The sequence below is a fragment of the Lissotriton helveticus genome, chromosome 2_1, assembly GCF_964261635.1.
Source record: "Lissotriton helveticus chromosome 2_1, aLisHel1.1, whole genome shotgun sequence".
NCBI classification, from domain to species: domain Eukaryota; kingdom Metazoa; phylum Chordata; class Amphibia; order Caudata; family Salamandridae; genus Lissotriton; species Lissotriton helveticus.
The window spans coordinates 1,936,799,536-1,936,816,572 of NC_136059.1; the positions used below are offsets into that span (position 1 = coordinate 1,936,799,536).

Here is a 17,037-nt window from a genome sequence, read left to right on the forward strand (position 1 = left end):
GGCTCTGGCGATACACCCGCCTCAATTTTGGAATCTCCAGTCCCGCCGAGGTGTTCCAAAACATAGTCAAGAATGTCCTCCAAGGGCTGGACGGTGTCCTAAACGTCAGTGACGACATTCTTGTGCATGCACCAACTCTAGAAGAGCACATTCAAAGCCTCCATGCCGTGTTCGCCCGACTTCAGGACACTGGACTCACCCTCCACCGTGACAAGTGCGAGTTCCTGAGGAGGGACATCAGTTTCTTTCGGTACCGCTTCTCCGATAAAGGCATTGGCCCAGACCCGGACAAAGTGAAGGACATCCAGGATGCTCCCGCCCCAACATCAGTGTCCGGAGTCTGCAGTTTCCTGGGCATGGTTACATATTGCGGACGTTTTATCCAGAATCTGTCGGATCTGACCGGCCCCCTGCGAGACCTCACCAAAGCCACCAGCCCCTGGGTGTGGGGAGCAGAACAAGAAGAGGCCTTCCAGAGAACCAAAGCCGCTCTCTCGGCCGACACGACCCTGGCTTACTTCGATCCCAGACACGAGTCCCAGCTAGTGGTGGATGCCAGTCCAACGGGTCTAGGAGCAGTCCTGGCCCAGCAGCAGACCTGTGGAGAGTGGGCCCCTGTCGCCTATGCTAGCAGGACCCTCACACCCATGGAGCAACACTACTCTCAAATCGAGGAGGCCATCGCAATCCTTTGGGACTGTCGCCACTTCCACATCTATTTGTTTGGCCATCCATTTGTGGTCATCACCGACCACAAACCCCTCATTCCACTCTTCCAAGGATCTTCGTCACGCCCCCTCCAAGGATAGAGAAGTGGGTCTTACAACTTCAGGAGTTCCAGTTCACAGTGGAGTACGGACCAGGTACCCGCAACCCAGCCGACTTCCTGTCTAGACACGCCCGACCAGCCACGGAGCCAGAAGCGTCTGAAGCCACAGCAACTGAGGAGTACGTACGGATGATCGTTGAACGGTCCAGGCCCCTTCTTATCTCGCTGGAAGAAGTGATACTGGCCACAAAGGACGACGACTGCCTCCAGATCGCCATCCGAGCACTCTCCTCAGGTGACTGGAAGCAACTCCAAAGCCCGACGCCATTTCGCACCACAGAAACACAGGCCACTTTGAAAGCCGTGTACCAGGTGCGCAATGAACTGTCCGTTTCCACTGACGGCTGCCTCCTGAGAGGTCCCCGCCTTGTCCTACCGGAGCGCCTAACTCACCAAGCCGCCCTACTCGCACATGGAGCGCACCAAGGGATCGTGAAATCGAAAAACCGCCTCTGAAGCAAGGTCTGGTTCCCGGGCCTAGACCAATAGGTCGAGTCCATCAGCCAGCACTGCCCGGTGTGTCTGGCGACCAGCCTTCCCAGCAACAGTGATCACAGAAGCGGGCCCCAACTCCCCATGGGAAAGAGCCAGTGTGGACTTCGGCAGCCTCCCTGGAGGGAAGTACATGTTGGTAGTTGTGGATGACTTCTCACGGTACCCTGAAGTTGAGATTCTCCCCTCCACAGCAGCGGGGGACGTTATTCCCAAACTGGAAAAAATCATGGTAACCCACAGTTTGATTGGAGAACTCCGAACGGACAACGGCCCACCCTTCCCCAGCACTGAACTCTCTGATTACCTTTCGTCCCACCGGATCAAGCATCGCCGGGTGACCCCCAGGTGGCCCCAGGCGAACGGAGATGTAGAGAGGCTGATGCGGACACTAAACAAAACAATCCAAATAGCCCTCGCTGACGGACACATCCTGGAACAAGCCCTGTACCATTTCCTTCAGGAATATTGCCTCACACCGCACATCACCACCGGAATCTCCCGAGCCGCCGCTCTTTTGGCAGAACAGCGACCAACAGCATCCCACACCATCTCCTGTGGGCAGAGTTGTCAAACCCTCCGAACCAGTCGCTGGCACGGCGAACAAAGACCAACCAAGGCGCATCCCGGAGGAGACGTGCTGAAGGTAGTCCCATCGCAATCGGTGACCGAGTACTTGTGCGAGACCGCCACCCGGGTGGAAAGTTTATGATGCCGTTTGAAGTAGATCCATGGACTATGACGGAAGTCAAGGGCACTATGATAACGGCCACCCGAGGGAACGAAAGGGTAACCAGGAATGTATCATTCTTCAAAAGAATACCAGCTGACGAGTTCGAAGAATTCCCCTTACCTGATGACCCTAGCACCCCGGAGCCGGACAACCCGCCTGAGCCAGGGAGAGACAGCAGCTGCCACTCGGCTGCTGGTGGAGACGACGGCCGAATGATCCCTGCTTCAGAGAGATCTCAAGACCAAGAACACCAAAGCGGCCAGTCAGCGCCAGAGGCTGAGCGTTCAGTAGCGGTGCCTCCGACCCCTTCAGCCAGAAGTAGCCAGAGTCGGTACTGCCTGCGGCCCCATCCTCAGCCGTCCCAGAAGTACAAGGACTATGTGGCCTGCTGCCCAACCTGTCAGCTGGAAGCAGAAGAACCCCATCAAACCAAGTAAGACTGTTCAATGAGTGTCCCGTCTATCAGAGACTTCTGCTTACTGTTTTGTAGTTTCAAATGTTTTCCCAGTTTGGGGTTTGTTGTTCTTTGGGTAAATGAAGAATGTAATGTTGTCTCTGGTGGACCAGCCCACCTCACAACTAGTGTGAGGGGGTGGTCTCTGGAGACCCTGACAACGTCAGTGTAACGGGCTGGCCCAGCACACGCTCGGCCAGCACGCAGAGAGGCTAATAAAGGGCCCAGGGACCTGGGCGTGGTTTCAGTAAGCAACTGGCCACTAACTGAACCTGCTGTGTGCCAGTGTCTATGTACCACTAGGCCCCTTGCCCTAGAACACCACAGGTACCTTGTGATGGAAGCCTGCAGCCTCTTTAGTGTGAGTGAGTGAAAGTGTTCAGGGTGTCTGTGCTGTTCATTTACGTATCATAACAGCTACTATCCCTGTTGATTTCACACCAGTCCACGGGCCGGAAACTAGCACATGTCAATTGTGTTAATAATTAAATTAACAATAAGACAGAGCCCACGGGGCTTCACGTTCCTGTGAAACATTACGATGAAAAATGCTCTTTTTTCAGTTCAGAATGGTCTAGGGAAGGCCGGGCCCACCCTCTAGAACCAGACCTGGCTACAATAACAGGTTAATTTACTTGCTAATGGTACGTCCCTTAAACATTGACAACTGAGAGTCAATAAACAGGAATACGCTTTCGCTTGTCCAAAAAAAAAAAAAAAAAGGGTTGAAGGAACTATGTAACAAGGAGCAAATATCCTCAATTTATAAAATACGGATTGAGGAGGAACAACTATTTAGTGAAATGGCTAGCGCTGTAGGGGTAACGTTAATAGAAAAACAACTCACCCATTCCTATGTTAAAATAAAAGAATGAATCCCAGGAGAGGATCCGTAATGCCCTACTTGAAATAATGTAGGATACTGGAAACAATTCTTTGAGGAATTTAATAAAGGAGTACATGTAGTTGTACAAAAAAATTTAACTTCTTTGATGGACCAGAAATTAGTGACAGAATAGAAAACTGCTATCACTTGTTCGTCCTCCAATTATAAAACAAAATGGAGAGCAAGAGAAAACAATCTACTTTGCACCATTAGAAGTCAGAAAACTGGTTGCCAAATGGTGGAAGGAAAATAATCCACGTAGTATTTTAGAGTGGTGTGCAGAAATTAAAACATTGATTAACTAGAAAAAAACGACTACAAAGAGCTGGGATCTCAATTCAGAAAGAACATTTTTGGGGACAATCTGCAAACTATTCTCGATTGGGAATGGATTGAGCAACTTACCAATGACTTAAGATCAGTTACATGATCAGTAAAGATATTAAAAGAAATCAAAAGAGGCAATGACCAGCTTAAGAGTGAACCTCATCTAAGTTGCACCAGACAGCCGACATCGCAGCAGCTGTACATACGGTTGAGTAAGGCTTCAAGACCAAAATAATAGTCAATCCCGAAAGGCAAGAAACACCAAAAATGTCACGATGCCATAAGAAGCAGGAATCAAAGTCCAGTATGAACATAAGGCATACGCAATGTACGCAGGGCCAACAAATCACTAGGTCAATAAGCACCAGTGTCAAGCCTCCAGAGATTACTAAAGGTGGAACCGCATAACCAATCCGCCATCAGAAGTCACATCAAAAGTCAATGCTCGAGTAAGAAGGGTAGACATGCTGAGAAAAACAACCACCAACACAGTCCACAGACAGACATTACAAAAAGTGATTAACACCTGCAATGGGGAATCACACCGGTCGGTGGTTGCGATCAGTGAGACAGCAGAATACCAACAGCAGTAACACAGAAGGGCAAAATTGGGTTAGGCCACAGAACAAACACAGGAAGGAACGGTCCCTGCAACCTCTTCAAACAGGCGCCCTCAGGTCAGTCATGACCAACACTGCACAAAAATGTCGCAGTATGTTTGTGGAAAGTGGCCATTTACATAATTACACCAGTTATGGCATGCCAGTGTCTTGACATGGAGTGGCATGTTACGCATTTCAAGCTAGGGGTCCTGCTCCTGCTGCACTCAAACCTAGGCACTAAAAGAAAGAGGGGAAAGGGGTCTGCTGAGTCGGTGCAGCAATTTGAAGCGAACTGACATGCTGCTCACTACACAGAGCAGGTCAGGTCAGAGTACATAGCAGAGCCCCATGGCCTAGTTGTCTTCGCACAGCCGTTCTTGAGGTACGTTTGAGCAAACGTTGACCATCAAATTTGCATTAATTTTTCTTCATGATAATGACAAAATTCTAGTTTTTAATAAGCATTCAATGAGAAGCTGATACCTCACTTTTGATTTTAATATGGAAGAGCAAATAACTAGAGCTGGCATAAAGTGTACCATCCTTTTCTTACACCCTAAAAGGGTCAATCTATAAGGTTCAACGTCCATATAGGCCACTGATTGTTTAGTACATTAGAAGGGCCAATATTCTTTAGTATGCACATGCGGATACTCGTACAGCAACTATTCATAAGGGTGAACCAGGTTCTCGACAGTCTGAGACCCGTAACCACTATATCCGGTGCAGTGTTCAGACACCAGGAATCATGCAACGCGCATTCAGCAATCCTCAGGAGTGAGGAGGGATTAAAGAATAGTTTTCTTGCCAGCACCCATATCTAAAAGCCTCACCAGTCAAGAAATTCTCTTGGTCTGAAGTGCATCTTTATTAAATGTTCGTTGGGAGTAAGTTTCAAACAGAGTTTGGCACTCAAACCTAGCACCTGGTGTGTAATTTAGCAATTAGGCTAGAGGTAAATAGATACGAAAAGTGAGAAATTAGAGCAACGTATGTAATTACGCTAATTATTACTATTTATGTAGCGCACAATACAGCTGTTTTTAGAACATAATAATAAAGTATGTTTACTTTTATCCAAATCAATAGAACCCGTGTTTTGACCAAAGAAGAACAAACGATTGAGCTAAACATGCAAGGTTTGAAATGCATGCTTTACATATACCACGCAGACGATTTCCGCGGCAACATAACACACGATGCTATGTTACTAGCATATTAATGTGTCATTCACGCAACACACAAACCCACTGAGCCGTCTTACACAGATTTCCTTGCACATCACACACGATGCTCTGCATAAAACACTTTATAAGTTAACGCTCTGGGTCATTATGATCTTGACCTCTGAGCAGAGTTTATCCACAGTATTTAACCGGTTAAGATATCTTCACCATATTATAGCATGAGATTTGCCGGCTACAAACTGACTTCGGAGGCTGCTACGCCAGCCCCGCTGCAGTACCCATAAATAGCGGTCTCGTCTGAACTATCGTACAGAAAACCAGCAAGCACACCATTACTATGGCTTTTCTCCCTTATCTCAAACTCTTCGAGAGCAGAGATTTTTTAAATACTGAATGTGGAACGGCAGTTCGTAGGGGCGCTGACTCGGCTTCTCGTGAATAAGTAACCCGCTCCCCATATTCAGCACTTACAGATAACTTACTTTGTCACGCTATCCCTCTTAGGCAATTACATGCAAAAAACCCTGAGTCAGAAATATGAGAATTCCAAACATGAGTCTTACCTTCCACCCCGGGCAAAAGACTTCAAATATCCGACTACCTCTCCTTTGCTTCAAAGCATAAGCAGCACAAAAAGAGATACCATTCCAGTGAGGCAACCAATTGCAGGTTTGGGACGGATTGACAAGCGTGCGAGTAGTCTTAAAGAGGTCATTTGTTGGTTGAAGTTTCAAGGAACCCTTCTATTGGTTGGAATAACTGACCAGGCCCCGAAAAAAGAGGGCACGCCCATCGCCCAAGAAAAACTGAAAACGTCGCTGCTGCTGTTGCTGCAGAACCGGAAATGGCTGTTCGCGGCTCTCGGAGGTAGAGCGTGGCGTAGTCAGTCGTCAGCCGTTGGAGTCTGTCCCGGGCAGACACGGACTCTGGTACAGGGCGCTATTCTTCACGAGAGCAGCGCAGTGCGAGCCACCCGCTGCCCTGTCACTGTCAGGAGTGCTTCTCGTTTGTCAGGCGCGGGAGGGGCGTGTCACTTTAGGGGTTGCCAGCAACACGTGAGGTGCCAGTGTTGTGTGGTATCTATCCACTTGGGATCGTGTATGTCCTGCCCTTCGGCGGTCTTCTAAGCTCTGCCCTTCGGCGGTCTTCTAAGCTCTGCCCTTTTGGCCAGCTTAGTAAACAAATTGTATCAAATTTATATAGATAGGGTGCCCAGATTTAAAGAATGAAAAACCGGGACATAGCCATAGAAATGGGAATGTTTTTCGGCCAGGGACGCATTATGATCCAAGAAGGACTACGCTAAAAAATGTTATATATATATATATATATATATATATATATATATATATATATATATATATATATATATTTTCCTTCCCTCGTGATGAGACCCAGGAGTAGGCTGCTAATGATACTGGCTTGGGGTGATGTGACATCTAGTTACCTCTCATTAAATCCTAATGTGCTGCATGAATGAGGCGAGGCAGCACAGTAGGCAGCTTTTTAAAGAACTAAACTTTAGTTTTGTGAAGCTCTATAAACAGCTAACTTCTGTTCCTGAGAGTGGGAGGAAACGTGAGCCTGCGCCATATGATTAATGTGGGCGCTCACCTGACCCTCTCCCAAAACCTGGACTTTGTTTTATCAAAAAGTGTCAGGACACCAGAACAGTCCTTAACCGCATGCGCGCTGCGGCGATTTTCGCGCTATGCGGCTTTTTTCAAAAAGCCGCGTTAGATGACGAGCTCAGCTCGTCAGCGTGCGAGCGGCGCAACTGATGACGAGCTGAGCTCGTCATCAGCGCCGAAGGGGTTAATCCCTTCGCTGTCAGGCATTCCCCCCCCCACACCCCCCCGATTAGGCCCCCATAACTTTGTGTACACATAAGGTATCCATGCCAAATTTGTGTCCTTTTCTTCCAACAGCCTGATGATTCTAAAGGTACCCAGGGTTTGAGGATTCCCCTGGAGGGCACAGAGAAATTAGGAAAAATACAGCTACATTTTGTATTTTTGGGCAAAAATGGGAAACATGCTTCAGAAAACAGTGTGTTTTTTTCCGTGCAAATGGTATCAACAAAGTGTTTGTGGTGCTAAAATCACCATCTTCCCAGCTTTCAGGAATAGCAAAACTTTTGTAAGAAAACCAAAATGTTCTACACAGTTTTGTCATTTTACTGGGACATAGCCTATTTTTTGTGCTTTCAACTGCCTTCCAGTTAGTGGTAGAAATGGTTGTGAAACCAATAATGGATACCAATAAGCTATACATTTCTGAAAAGTAGACAAAATTAGAATTCATCTAGGGGTCATTTGTAAAGATCTTTCAAGGTTTTTAGGTTTCGACCTGGCGAAAAGCTGCGCCGCGCAGCTTTTCGGCGCAGGTCAAAATCTGTTGAGTTACACTGTACACTTCAGTTCAGCCTCTCTCTTCCATTGGCTAGCTCCATAAATGGAGGCTAGCCATTGGAAGAGAGAACTGTCGGTCATTTCCCGAGGCGATTGGTGGGCGTTCCCGACGATTCTTTCCCTCTCTGCAACGTCATGAAGACGTGGGCACTGTGGGCGTGGACTTTTTTTTTTCTTTTCATGGCTATTTTCCCTCACTATGATCGTCTTGGTCCCGCATGGTTGAATCCCGCTGTCCGTCCCCCTCCCGCTGTCCGTGTCTTTGTTCGCCCCCCCCTCCCGCTGTCCGTGTCTTTCCCGCCCCCCCCTCCCGCTTCCGTGTCTTTCCCGCCCCCTCCCCCGCTTCCGTGTCTTTCCCGCCCCCTCCCCCGCTTCCGTGCCTTTCCTTGTTCTGCCAGAGGTTGTGGCGCCAGGAAGACCGCGTTTTTTAATTGCTCGTTGAGGGGTGCCGCTGGTGTTTTTTCTCCTCCCTGGATGTTCCTCCACCGGGCTCCCTGAATCCCTGTCCCCCGCCCGGGACCCCCCCCTCCAGGACTGATGGATATCCTGTACCTGCTGGGCATACTGGTCTCGTGCACGGTGGGCGGCACCCGGGTGCTGGCCGGGTACCCCATCTGGTGGTGAGTGGCCTCGCGCTGGGTCTTGGGTGCCGGTTTTGGGTGGCGGGGGAAGAGGTTCTTCTTTTTCCCCTTTCCCGGAGTTGAATGGTTGAGTGTGTAGACATGCATAGACCTGCAAACTGTAGCGCCTCGAGGCGGATTGTCATGAGGGGTGTATAGGCACAGAGTTCACAGGAGTTATTTTTGAAGGGCTCTCCCAGTTTGGGTGTTTTTTATTTACGGCTGGTATTCATAGGCAGCAAAGGTGCCGCCCTGTTCAGCGCACACAAGGGCTTGCAGAGAAAGCAGCGGCAGAACAGACTCAGGGTTTATTTTGTGGCGCTATCTATCATTGCCGAAGTGAGTCGAAAGTGTAAAGTTTGTGAGTAGAAGCCCGCGAGGTAGCTTGTGCCAGTGTCTGTCAGCCCTAGAGTTTGAGTGTACAATCATGTCCGCATTTGAGTGAGTGCCCTGCTCTGAACGAGTGAGTGTCTGGATGCATGAGTGAGTGCGAGTGCGTGACTGTGGATGTGAGTGAGAGCGCATGGGTGCACGAGTGTTTACATCAATGAAAGTATGTTGGCGTGCTTGGGTGGGTAAGTGGAAGAGTGCGTGCGCGTGAGAATGCGTATATGATGAACACGGGTGTGTGTAAGGCAGAGATTGCCTGGGTTCATGATCACTCTGTTGTGACAGGCAGCTCTATTCCAAGCGCTAAGAAGCAGCCTAGGGTCAGGCTGGCGCTAAGACCAGCGTTCACCAGACTGCTCAAGGCCTCGGTGCTCAGAAGGGGAGTTGTGGTATTCGGAAGGGCCCGGCCTTTAGAGGCGGTTCCAATCAGAATATTACTTATTTAGACGGGGAATGTCCCCCGTGGGCCACCGTTCGTCTCAGCTATTGATTAATGGGGCCAGGCGACAGAAGGCCAACTTCAAGGTTTTGGAGAAAAGTATAGTCTTAAAGAAGGGTTTCTTCCACCAGGAAGGGCAACGCCAACCTGGGCAAATATCCTTATGTTTGTCGATTTGTGTAGCGCTCACTACGGAGCGCGGTTGCTTTGAGGCGCTTGCTAGAGGAAAGGCTCGAGGTCCGGTGCATCTTGGTTATAGTGACACCCTATGACCGGGGTCGCTGGAATTATGCGATTTTTGCAGCTGCTGCGTTTTCTGCATGATTATAGATTTTCCGCAGTTACCACCATCTCCTCATAATTTGCAGATTTAAACAAAAATAGTTTCGAGCTGAAACGGCTAAACATTCACTAAAGAAAGATCGAAACGCGGTGCAGCACAATGGCAGACCCTCTGCACATTTTAGATTGTCAATTTTAATAGATACTTTTTGTATTTAGGTGTTCCTGGTGGAAATAAGATGAAATATTTACCCACAATGACAAAATAGTGAAATAATATCGCCATAGAATGTGCTGCACTGTATTGCATAATTTGCCCTTTGTGCCAAATAATGTAGTTGATAGTGCTGCATGATTCGGTGCTTCCGTGCTTCATAATTTCAGTGAATCTGCTCCTGAGCTAATGTGAGCGGCTTACACCGTGTTTTGGTGGTAGCAGTGTTCCACCCTACATGCACGGTGTGTCCTTAGGGTGGAGTGCAGGAGGTTGGGTGGCATTGATCCTGTACTAGTGAGAGTAGCGGCGGAGACATTCACAGCCCTAGTTACATTGACATCCTAGGTCCTAAGAATGCCGCATAAAGGTCATGGTATGGCTTGGTAGGCATTATGTAGGGTGGAGCAGGGGAGGTTGGGTGGCATTGATCCTGCGCTGGTGAGAGGGGCAGCGGAGACATTCACAGCCCTGGTTACATTGACATCCTAGGTCCTAAGAATGCCGCATAAAGGTCATGGTATGGCTTGGTAGGCATTATGTAGGGTGGAGCAGGGGAGGTTGGGTGGCATTGATCCTGTGCTGGTGAGAGGGGCAGCGGAGACATTCACAGCCCTGGTTACATTGACATCCTAGGTCCTAAGAATGCCGCATAAAGGTCATGGTATGGCTTGGTAGGCATTATGTAGGGTGGAGCAGGGGAGGTTGGGTGGCATTGATCCTGCGCTGGTGAGAGGGGCAGCAGAGACATTTACAGCCCTGGTTACATTGACCTCCGATCACCTAACTGAAGCAGCATAGGTGGTGATTACGTGATAGGCATTGTGTAGGGTCAACCACAGAAGGCTGGGTGGCATTGACCCTGAATGGCTGAGAGCAGCGGCGGAGACATTGGCAACGCTGTTATTTTACTTAAGAAGCTCATAGGTTTGCATTTAGACTCAGGGCCTTATTAAGATCTTGGCGGACGGGATACTCCATCACAAACGTCGGGCACGCCACATTACAAGGGCATTACGCTGTATGGCACTTGCAGTACGTGGATGGAATACAGTCTTGTTTTGGTGGATTATCCTGTCCGCCGCACTCTAGGTAAGGCTCTTCTCTCAGCTGGTGAGATATGCAAGCACGTATTTCCGAAACACAACACTGTGCTGTGGAACAGCCATTCCCTCCACGGGGAGATGAGCAAGGTGTCGATGAAAAGTTATTTTAATTACAAGAATTTTCATACAGCAGGAAATGCTTGCAAATGGAAGTTCACCCTAGTATCCTTGCAATGCGCACACACCACCTCTTAGCCCTACCAGGAGGCCAGGGGAAATATTTACTGTATTTTAAGAGAATGTGAGTGTCTTAAGGAAAGGTATCCGCATCCCATGTCCCGAGAAGTGGAAAGCACCAGGATTTTGGAGTGAAAGATTTTTAGAAAAGGGACATTTCTAGTAGCGTCAATTATTGGGCCGGGACTCAAGGGGTCTGAGCACCTTCAGTTTAAGGGGGCCTCGAAACTGGTCTCCATCTGGCTCATTTACCAACACAGGTTGGTAAATGGCAGTACAGAACTCTAGATTCATGGCAGCCTCAGTACTTCTGCCATTGGACGGGTGTGCCTGCACCTGTAATGTCAGCCGTTGGCAATGTAAATAACAATGCCATTTATTTATAAGTAAAAAAAAAAAATTTCATGAGCAATGCCAATAGCTCGAACTTTTCCAAAGGCGAAACCATTGCATTGTAAATGCTTGTTTTTAATGGAAACTAACAGTTGAAAATAAAAAATATTGAAATTGAGTTAAAAAAAACTGCCATTTCTGCCAACGTTTTCACGTGTAACTTCTTTTAAGTATGACACATTTCTTAAAGAAATATACAGTTACATCCGTTGGACCCTTCTGGTTGTGGGGATATATAGGACTTGTAGGTTCACGAAGTACCATAGGAACACAGAGCCAATAACTGAGCTGCGTCTTGCAATGGTTTTTCATTGTGTACCGGGTATATAGCAATTCATTTGGTGAAGTATAAAGTGTGAAAAATAGGTACCAAGGAAACCTATATATTTCTGAAATGGGAATAAAATATAGAGTTTAGAAGCAGTGGTAATTTGCACATCTCCAAAATAGTGGGTACCCAGAAAAGCATGTGAATTTGAGGAAATTTTTTAAAATGACTTATTTCTGTACAAATTGTTTTACATTGGAAGGTAGAAAGGCAAAGAAAGTCAATTGGTAATAACACTTGTTCTACTATTTTGTGTTCCCTTAAGTCTTCTGATTAAACATGCTACCTCACTTGTGTGGGTAGGCCTAGTGCCTGCAACAGGAAACGGCCCAACACGCAACATGGACAAATCACACTTTTCCATTGTAAAACTGACCCTTATTTTGCTATGTGCCTATCTGTGGATTTTGGACCCTAGCTCAGCCGGACCCTAGGGAAACGTAGCAAACCTATACATTTTTGAAAACTAGACACCCAGGTTCTGTTACTAAAAATCCCTTGCAACCTTCAAACACTGTAAAAAAAAACACCTTTTCCTCACATTTCAGTGATAGAAAGTTCTGGAATCTGGGCAGCCACAAACTTCCACCCACCCAGCATTCACAAGGTCTCCTGTTAAAAATGGTACCACACTTGTGTGGGTAGGCCTAGTGCCCCCAACAGGAAATGATCCCTTTTTTTGCAATGTGCCTAGCTGTGGATTGTGAACCCTAGTTCAGACAGCACCCAGGGAAGCCTAGTAAACCTATACATTTTTTTAAACTAGACACCCAGGAGAATCCAGGATGGGGTCACTTGTGTGGCTCTAACCAGGGTCTGTTACCCAGAATCCCTTGCAAACATCAAACTTTGTCAAAAAACACATTTCCTCACATTTCGGTGATGGAAAGTTCTGGAATCTGCGGGGAGCCACCAACTTCCACCCACACGGCATTCCCCAAAGTCTCATGATAAAAATGGTACCTCACTTGTGTGGGTAGGCTTAGTGCTCACGACAGGAAAAGGCCCAAAACGCGATGTGGACACATTTTTTGCAGTGTGCCGAGCTGTGGCTGTCCAATGCAGAATCGGCTAAAAACTTATTTTTATAGAAATGTAGCACTTAGAATTTGCTGTGCTATACCCTTAATCCATATGTTTTTGGCCCTTCCCAGTCACAGGCCCTTAGTCCACCCACATAAGTGAGGTATCATTTTACTCAAGAGAACAAGAGAAATGCTAGGTGGTAGGAAATGTGTGCCAGCACAGTAATTCCTTCAGAAATGTGAGAAAAATGAGATTTTGCAGCAAAATTTGTGGTTTACAGGGGATTCAGGGTAAGAAAAGGTTGGGGGATCCACGCAACCCACACATCCTTGGACTCCCCCGGGTGTCTAGTTTTCAGAAATATCTGGGTTTGGTAGGTTACCCTACATGGCCGCCGAGCCCAGGGCCAAAAACACAGGTGACCCCCTAGCAAAACCAGACCATTATTGATGCCCCCTCAATAAGTTTTGGGCCATTTCCTGTCATGGGCACTAGGCCTACCCACACAAGTGAGGTACCACTTTTATCGGGAGTCATCGGGGAATGCTGGATGGTAGTACGTTTGTGCTGGCTTGGTGATTCCACAACTTTCCCACACACAAATGTGAGATAAATGTGATTTTTGTTAGCCAAATTTGAGATTTGCTGGGTATTCTGGGAAGGAAAACGTTGGGGAATCCCCGGAAGCCACACATCCTTGGACTCTGGCGGGTGTCTAGGTTTCAGAAATGTCTGGGTTTGGTAGGTTTCCTTACATGGCTGCCGAGCTCAGGGCCAAAAGCGCAGGTGAACCCTAGCAAAATCAGGTTGTTTTGTGATTGATCATTTTTGATGACGCTACAATACGTTTTGGGACATTTCCTGTCGCAGGCACTATGCCTACCCACACAATTGAGGTACCATTTTTATCGGGAGACTTGGGGGAACGCTGGGTAGTAGGACATTTGTGCTGACCTAGTGATTTCACAACTCTCCCACACAAATATTAGAGAAAAATGTGATTTTCTTTAGTCAAATTTGAGGTTTGCTGGAGATTCTGGGTAGGAAAACATTGAGAAATGCATGCAAGCCACACGTCCTTAGACTCCTGCAGGTGTCTAGTTTTCAGATATGTCTGGGTTTGGTAGGTTGATGTGTAAATATCAACCCAGGCGGTCAGAGAACATAACTTGCCCACATAATAGTGATTGGACGCAAAAAACCTACTTCCGTAGAACAGACAGTTTATTTTAATAAAGTAAAATACATAGGACGCCACAAGGCATTCATATAGAGTATAAGACAGTTTTAATTAAGCCCAAAATCTAATACACAAAAAATGCAATAAAAAATTACACAGGAAAAAATAAAACACAATAATCACAATTTCATAAAAACAGGGGCAAAATATTAATTCAGAAATTAATTATAAAATGTGTTGGTTGCCGAGCCTGGGGCCAAAAACACAGGCGACCCCCTTGCAAAACCAGGTCATTTTGTGAATGATAATTTTTGATGCCTCTACAATATGTTTTGGGCCATTTCCTGCTGTTGGCACTAGGCCTACCCACAGAAGTGAGGTACCATTTTTATTGGGGGACTGGGGGAACGCTGGTTGGGTGGAAGTTTGTGTCCTCCCACAGATTCCAGAGCTTTCCATCACAGAAATGTTTGGAGAATGTGTTTTTTGTTTTTACAAAGTTTGAGGTTTGCAAAGGATTAGGGTAACAAAGCTGGTGAGAGCCATACAAGTCACCCACCTTGGATTCCCCTGGGTGTCTGTTTTTAAAAAATGTATAGGTTTGATAGGTTTCCCCAGGTGCTGGCTGAGCTAGCGCCCAAAATCCAAAGCTAGGCACATTGCAAAAAAAGGGTCTGTTTCCGGTGGAAAAATGTGAAGTGTCCACGTTGCGTTTTAGGCCGTTCCCTTTCATGGGCACTACGCCTACCCACACACGTGAGGTGCCATTTTTATCAGACGATTTTGGGGAATGCCGGGTGGTGTCGTGTCTTGTATGTAATAAAGACAAATTAAAGAGTTGAAAGGGGTGCACACTAAAATAATCCAAATTTTAAACTGCTACACTATATAGTAATAAAGGGTGCTCACTACTGTATTATGTTGGCTAACATAATATGTGAAAAGGCAGTTAAGTAGATTCTTATCTACTTAACTGCCATGTAATAAAGACAGACACGTGGATAACTATTCAAGAGCTTTATTACTCATGTCTTATCAGGTCCCTGTCCCTACTCTATCTGCCCCTTTCCTGTCCTTCCTCCTCCTCTTCCCTTGGCCCCTCTCGCTCCGCCCATCCCAACTACTAGACTGCACAACATAACATCTCCCCCTTTGTTAACAAACAAACAAACCAACTTGATCATCAATACTCTATCAGTCAAATGGGTCACTGAATGTTTTGTCGCGGTCTATGGACCACAACTCCGTCGTCAGGATCACCCTCTGCTTGAACTTCCGATTTGTGCCCGGCCGCTGTATAATCAAGCCTCTCAGTATACGGTTGCACCTTTGTCTTGTTGAGCCTCTTCCATAGTGTGAGTACACCGTCAGCCACACGGGTCCACAGTTATCCCATTTAAGCTATAGGGACACCTATCCATTTCCGTGGCGTGACTTTCCCCTGCCTTGACAAGAGTCTCCTTGAAAACACGAGTGCATCTTTGAAACTGTACAATGTCTCGTGTGACCTTCTTGTCCACCAATTCATGGCAAATTCCAATGTACGTCCGGGTTGTCCACTCATCTTCATCTTCTGGGGCGGTCCTAATTGCCCCTCGTGAGATGTCGGGCTCTTGTTCGATGAACACTCGCTCTCCTTCATGAGCAGATGTCGTTCTGGTTCTCTTCCGAGCACCCATGTGTGATTTTGTGTCTCTTTGTCTGGTCCAGTCGAAGGCACCACGGTCCTCTTGTACAAAGTCATGTGCGCCAGACGGCAAGGTAATATCTGAACGGGTCATCCTCATCTGGTCCGGGGAGTCCTTTGTAGCTTCTGGTTGTCTCACCCACTCCCCTTCGCGTCTAGGGCTGATGAACCTTTTAGCTATCTGAGTAGGTGCATATTCCTCTCTCCTTCGACGTGTAGTGTCTCTTATGTTTGTTTTTCTTCGGCATGTCCTTTGAGTCAACCTCGCGGACCCCATCAGGGGTGATGGCACATTCTTTATGTCATGAGTTACCTGCGACCACCATGCCAGGTTATCTTGTGAGGTGATCGAGTCTTCAGGCACATTGGTGTGGGATAGGGTGCGCTTGATGGGTAGAGTGTCCTTTGGTTCTATGGTATGTTCGGGTGCTTGACACCATGGCCATTGTCGAGACCATGACTCAGCCGACTCACAGGATTGGACTGACATGCTTTCTGAGTCAGAGAAGTCTTTTGTCGACTTCCAGGATCGGACAGACGCGCTCTCTGAATCAGAGGACTCCTTTACCACATTCCTTTTAGAACGTTCCTTTGAGAGTGTTTCGAGTAAGGGATTTCTGATATGAGTAGGCCGTGACAAGTGGCTCTTTAACTCATGGTTGTCTTTGAGACGCTTCTCCGGGTGCCTTTGTCGACTTGTCTTCTGTGTTGTTTCATTTGAGAGGTTGTTCGATAACCACGTGCTTGTTCCTTGTGTTTGATCTCGAGGTTTTTCGTCTTTGCCCTTCTTGCATGATGTCAACGACCTCTTCTCAGTTTCTTCGTTGTCGCGGTGCCATTGATGCGTTGGTCTTTTCCTGTTCGTTGTTGGAGAGGATCAGTACGTCTTATGCGTTCTGTTTCTTCTTCCCACGTGTTTTGTGCTCGGACACCTATGATACGGGTGTGATGTGTTCTCCTGCTGGATGTTCCTTCGGACTCATCTTCACAACTTGGCGAATAGTGTTCCTGCGCCAATTTCCAGTGTTGACCATTGCGATCTCTTCTTCTATAGTTTGTCTTCCTTACCCACTCGTTGTGCAGGTTGCCATCTTGTCCAGGGGTGCGATCTCTCCCACTTGACACTCCCTCCTCGTCAGAGTAGTGTACTCCCTCCTCGTCAGAGTAGTGTGTGTCAGACTTTGAATGACACCTTGAGGGTGAATAACTCCTTGGGGTTGTCCTTTGAATGATTGACTCGGAGTACTCCTTGTCACTTTCTTTGTCACTTTGTT

The 17,037-nt window shown here is 47.3% G+C and overlaps 1 protein-coding gene across 1 annotated transcript in view; it reads right to left on the reverse strand.

Annotated features, from left to right (window-relative positions):
• IL15 (interleukin 15) overlaps positions 1–6,459 on the reverse strand; it is a 474,997-nt gene extending 468,538 nt beyond the window's left edge. Inside the window, exon 1 of the mRNA XM_078676859.1 lies at positions 6,074–6,459. The gene's annotated coding sequence lies outside the window, so the exon portion shown is untranslated. The remainder of the gene's footprint in view (positions 1–6,073) is intronic.
• Between the last annotated feature and the right edge of the window lie 10,578 nt (positions 6,460–17,037).